Source organism: Temnothorax curvispinosus, unplaced genomic scaffold (assembly GCF_003070985.1).
Source record: "Temnothorax curvispinosus isolate PA1 unplaced genomic scaffold, ASM307098v1 QBEX01016542.1, whole genome shotgun sequence".
Taxonomy (NCBI): Eukaryota; Metazoa; Arthropoda; class Insecta; order Hymenoptera; family Formicidae; genus Temnothorax; species Temnothorax curvispinosus.
In genome coordinates this window covers 1-6,476 of record NW_020226322.1, presented here as the reverse complement: position 1 = coordinate 6,476, position 6,476 = coordinate 1, and the positions used below count along the sequence as shown (strand labels likewise).

General features: G+C 30.8%; 1 pseudogene; it reads right to left on the bottom strand.

Moving 5' to 3' along the window:
- Positions 1 to 1,751: 1,751 nt before the first annotated feature.
- LOC112466752 lies at positions 1,752 to 5,847 on the bottom strand (annotated as a pseudogene).
- Positions 5,848 to 6,476: the final 629 nt, after the last annotated feature.

Genomic DNA, 6,476 nt, shown 5'->3' with positions numbered 1-6,476 from the left:
TTATATAGGACTTTTTCAAACAGATTTTGATTGCATTATTTTTAACAAATAGATATTATTTGTTTCCAGAAAAATTTATTTGTAGTCAACATTCAATACTATAGGGGTGGCAATGCAGTGGTCTAGTGTGATAAAGCGCCAGATGCGTAACCGCGAGGAATCGGGTTCGAGTTTATCCAATCACAGGAATTTTAATATTTTAAACTTTACCCTCCCTCCCCTCTTGCACAAGAATTTTAACAAGAGGACTCGCGGTAAAATTGCGCTTCGTTTTTCAGAAGAGATGTCAAACCGTTGGTCCACACGTAACAACACTTAACACACGTAGGCAACTGCTATAGTGTACTTCCATTTGAACTTAGGATGCTGTGAGCTAATCACCTACACATCTGCACTTAAAAGCTATTAAATGTAAAACATAGAATGCTCTGGCTTATATTAACATAAATAAATTAAGCTAATTTTTATTTATGCAAAGTTAAAGAAGAACATTACAAGATAGTAATTTATTCTGACAAAACATTTTTAATTCAAATATTTAGAAATTACATTTGTACAAAACTCAGTTTTTATTTTTTTTATTTATATTATTTTTTTCACGTTAATATTACTACTGTATCCTATTTATAACATAATTAAAGTGGATGTATAAGGCTCTGTTGGGCATCCACGAATAGTAAAGGAGCGGGTTAATTAATTAATTGAGGGCCAGTGGGCCAAGCGGTAAAGGGTGCACAAAAAAGTTGCTTTATTATAGAATAATGTTTGTATGTTTTGGTCCAAATTTTGAACCATTATATATATATATATCAGCAAACTGTTAATGTATTGAAAAAAAGTAATAGTACGCATACATTCAGCCAGCGTGACTTTTAGCTCTACTATTCGTGAATTTTCAACAGAGCCTTATGCATCCACTTTGTGGAGCCATTTTATGTTAAGAATAATTGCTGTACTTTCAAGTAGGAAAAAAATTAAACCATATAATTGACCCGTAAAATTAATAAGTATCTACCATTTCTTGCTTTTCCTTATACGATACCTAATACGATACGATACGATACCTATTACGATACGATATTCTAACAACACTGTACGTACATTTTTTTAAATATATTAATAAAATAAAATAAATGTCAGCAAAATATTTTTAAATTCTAATTATTTTTTTATATCGAAATCTTGAAAAACGTTAATTTAGTTTAAATAATTAAAATTTGAATTTCTCAGAAACTAAACATTTTCGTAACTTTGTACTAGTGGTTTCGATCACATTTAGTAAGTATATAATATTACATACCTGTAAAATTTCATCAAAATTGGCAGTCTTCTAATGTTTTATTATAATATGTAATTAATAAATTATTTTCTCAACTAAATCTAAATTTTTTATTTAAAGTATTGTACATTATTATTAATTTTCCAGTTTTTATAGCTTTTAATGTAAATATATAAATTTTTTATTGTTGGTAATAAAATACTGATTTAGTAAGATGAAACGTTTAGAATTGTGCCGTAAACTTCAAGATTGTATCTAAATAAACTATTTAGGTATTGTTTACGTTATGTTTACACGAATCTTTCTCATGTAAGCAATAAAACCAATGTAAATTATTATAAATTGTATGATTGATTGATTGATTATTTTAAACTGTATTTTTGCAAACAATCCTACAGAAATAAAGGGTAATTTTAAACTAGATTAAATTAGATGTAATTCAGCTTTAAATAATTTATTAACTGTACAAACACAACAGACACATAATATTAATATATATAAATATTATTATTTACGTTGATCTCTTTATGAGGTTTTAAACGATAAAAAGCAGTACATTATTTAGCTCACTGTAGTAACGCACAATATGCATAATGTTTATTTCTCTGACGTCTTAAAAATTATCAATCTAAGCTAAATAATAGCGTCATGAAAATAAAATTGCGACAAAATAGAAGATTATAAAAACCGATGTTTCTGACAAAATATAAATTTTCGATGATCCTCTCCATAGATTATTTATGCATGTTTTACATAGATATATTAAACAACGGATATATGTTAAAGACGCATAAACTATAATGATTTACAACTACTTATATTGTACAATGTATATAGTTTAGAATTAATGTTTACTTTTATTATGAGAGATATTCATTTAATAACACAGTTTCTGCTTTTAGGAATATAAGACCGACAGACAACAATTTTGTTAACTTCGTGGCAGTAGGAGAAGGCTATCACAATTTCCACCACGTGTTCCCGTGGGATTACAGGTCGTCAGAAAAGGGCCATAACGCATTAAATTACACCACCTTCTTCATTGATACTTGCGCGAAATTAGGACTAGCTTATGATCTTAAGTACCCGTCCGCAAATCTCATAAAAAATGTCATATCGAAAACAGGTGACGGAACCCATCCTATGATGTCTGAAATACCGAGGCCGGAATCGTATTAAACAACGGATATATGTTAAAGACGCATAAACTATAAAGTTGTACAACATAAAGTTGTACAACATAAAATTGTACAACATAAAGTTGTAAATCATTATAGTTTATGCGTCTTTAACATATATCCGTTGTTTAATACAATTCCGGCCTCGGTATTTCAGACATCATGGGATGGATCCCGTCACCTGTCTTCAGTATGACATTTTTTATGAGATCCGCGGACGGGTACTTAAGATCATAAGCTAGTCCTAATTTCACGCAAGTATCAATGAAGAAGGTGGTGTAATTTAATGCGTTATTTGCCCTTTTCTGACGACCTGTAATTCCACGGGAACACGTGGTGGAAATTGTGAAAGCCTTCTCCTACTGCCACGAAGTTAACAAAATTGTTGTCTGTCGGTCTTATATTCCTAAAAGCAGAAAAACTGTGTTATTAAATGAATATCTCTCATAATGAAAGTAAACATTAATTCTGCTTATAATGATATTAAAAATCTCAGACTGCGCGTATCTCTAAAAGACGTCGAAAAGTCATCTTTATACGATATTTTTTAGACATACGTGCTGCCTGGAATTGAGATCACTGAGTATGCATTCACATATCCTCACGAAGATCTTAATTATATTTTAATATTTTGTTGCAAGAAAATTATCTGCTAATAAATAAATATGTTAAAATCATGAATATATTTATAATTTACTTTTGCCTCGTGTGAATGTAACTCTATAAAAATGCAAATTGTAAATTGTATCGCGATTAGGTATATATTTAAATTACGCACTTGTTGTATGGTTTAGTGCCCCACGCATGAGCCATGCTATTGACAGTCCACACGGAGTGCGTAGTAATCATGTATCGTATGAATACTTGCGACTTGATGGCTCTACCCCAAGTCTCGTTCCAAAAATATACTGGTACCGCCGTAGGTAGGATAAAATAAAAAAAAAGTTGAAGAGACAAGAAGTACCTGTAAAAATGCAACTCTGATTTTTCGGAATTTATTTTAGCGCGTTATATATTTATTTTATAAATCTGAAAATTGAATCTAAAGATTACTTAATAGAAAGAGAGAGAGAATATCTTCGAGAATTTACGTTTTGTGTAAAAAAAAATTAAAATACTGTACTGTACAAAGGAATAAATTCAAAGGAATAAATAAAGAAAAAAATATATGATAAAAATATAACAAATGCTCAAACATGTTATGATCGCATAAATGTTATAGTTAAAGTTTGGAGCGTCTATGATGTCTAATTATACAAAGAAACATATGTAGATATAGACATAATAAATATAACAAAAAACGTGCGGATATATCGGAGAACTTCGAACTTCGACTGTGCACACTAGAGATGTTATCATATATTTATATCTATTTGCTTTATTTGAAGTTTTTATTCAAAAATAATAGAAATGTAAACTATATAAGAAATGTACATAGTCTATAACTGATTAAATTTACCTTTCTCCAAAAGCCACGACAGGATCTGATAAAACATCTGATAAATCGAGCTGCTTGCTTTTTCTAATAAATTCCGCGGCGGATGCTCTTTCATCATTACCCATCCCATATGCGTATAAAAGAAGCCGCGCTGGGTATTGTGGGGATCGCCATTCGTGTCACAATACTTGTGATGCATACGATGATTTTTTACCCAAATGTATAACGAATTCTAAAAACAAACAATGAAAATGTTATTTACATATACAACTGCAAAAAACAGATAAAACAACACATAAATAATTGCAAGGTTTGCATTTAAAAACGAAAGAAGAAGAAAGGGCTCGCGAACAAAACTAAATATGTGTGCTAAAAAGAGGTAACTCGGAGAAAGATGCCAATCCGTCGAAGATGCCACTTTGTTAATATTTTGTTCATTATCTAATAGGTTTTGTAATGTTTTCTAGTTGTTAATGTAGGGATTGTTTATATAACATGTGTGACACGTGCAAACTTCTTCAATTTTATCGTATAAGATGCGAAAAATCTGGGAAGAGTCAGAGGTAGCATCTTCTCCCTCATCATTGGAAATGCTACTTTAGGAAAAACATATTAGCTTATCGGACTATTTTATTTACACGAATACTGACGTACAATTTTCGTATTCTTATATTAGTTTTTTAAATAATAAATGCTATAATATTCGATAAATGTATATCTGAAATAAAAATATTAATTTTTCTGAAATTGTTCCCGGCAAATTGTCCCCGGCATTTTTCAATTTGAAAATTTGTCTTCGCGTCACTTTTTCTTTCCTGGAGGCAAAACTAGGCGACGTACAGCAACACGGAAAAATCGATACTTATAGTTATCAAATGCAGAATTGTAGTTGCCACAACCACAATAAATAGTAATATTTTGGACAGCCATATCTGTAGTTGTCACACCCACATTGTGATTGTGCTGCCGTACTGCCGTAGTTGAGGGGGAGTATAGTAATCTCGGGGCCTATTACGTATCTTTTAACAAGGTGAAAATGCAAAAAGTGAACAGATTTACTGATCAATGGCCGCGTTCAGGAAACACAACTATTGAGTGAGCGCTCATTATGATTGGTTCTTACACTTAGATCCGGAGAAGAACCAAAGGTAAGAACCAATCATATTAAAGAATCACTGACCGCTCACTCAACAGTTGAGTTTCCTGAATGCGGCCAATTTTAACCAATGAATAGATACTCTAGTGAGTTCTCTCACTTTTCGCATTTCTACCCCGTAAAAAGATACGTAATAGGCCCCGAGATTACTATACCTATGGTTAAGAACAACATAATTAATAAAGAACTGATGCCAGCGCTGGCGCGGCGGTGCGGCAACTATATATGATATAATTGTCACAACCACACGGGCCCATCTATGGAGAAGTAGTAGAGGCAACTATATGCATTTGGTACACATAAACATAGTAAATGTTGATACACAAAACAATCTGGATCCCCTGACAATTCGTACGTCAACAATTTAATTTTAGTTGTCTGAACCTCAGTCGTTTTTTCCGTGAAAACTTCCTTAAGCAATTTTGTACCTAAAGTAACACTCTTTAAATGTGTACCATTAAATTTGCTTGAAAATTTTAATTAATTGTTGAAAATTGCCTTTGAAAAAATCGTGTCGAGTTTGCCCCGGTCTCTCCTACATTATATATAATATACATAAAAATTTGTTATAGGTAGTAGCTAATAAAATTTATATTAAGTTACCTGTCGAACTGCATAAAAGCATATCAGAAGTAGGACTCTTAATGGTAATTTTGCTTTGTAGCACCTGTGACTCCAAAGTCGATGAGCGCCACCAGATGCTCCGATATTGGATATGAAGTACATCCCAAGTACTTAAAAATATAAGAGAAAAAAATATATGCATATATATGTGTGTATTATAGATAAACAAAAATTCATGCAAGTTATGTTATATTTCTAAAATGCTTCACAAATATATTTTTCTAAAAATATAATTATAATATACGCAAAAATGTTTAAGAAGATTTTTAAGACTTCTATTTTTTTTATATAACGTTGATTAAGCTCAGTGAATGATTTTAATTGGGAAACGCTGATCTAATTTGAATGAGAATTTAAATATGTAAATTAATCACAGACAATTATTATTATTTAATGATTCCGTTATTGTTAAATGCATTTATTTGGAAAATTTATTTATATGTATATTTATTTGCAGTTATTTAGACCACGGATGAAAGTTTTCATGATAATTGAGTAACACCATCAAAAGAATAATTAGAGATAATCTATACTATTATTATAAAGCAACAGGGTTTGCATTTTTTTTGTTCGCTATGATCTCGGAAAACAATGGACCGAATTTTTACCAAACGTATATGAAATAGGGGTAGAATTTCCTGGGGAGTGCTATAGGGTGTATAGTTTTTCGTTACCGATTTTCTGGAAACCGGTTTTTTTTAATTAAAAATCAATTAACCGAATTTTTATTAAGTTTCATATACTTTTAATATCGATTTTTTTGGAAACCGGTATCAGAAGTTTTTTGAATTAAAAACCATT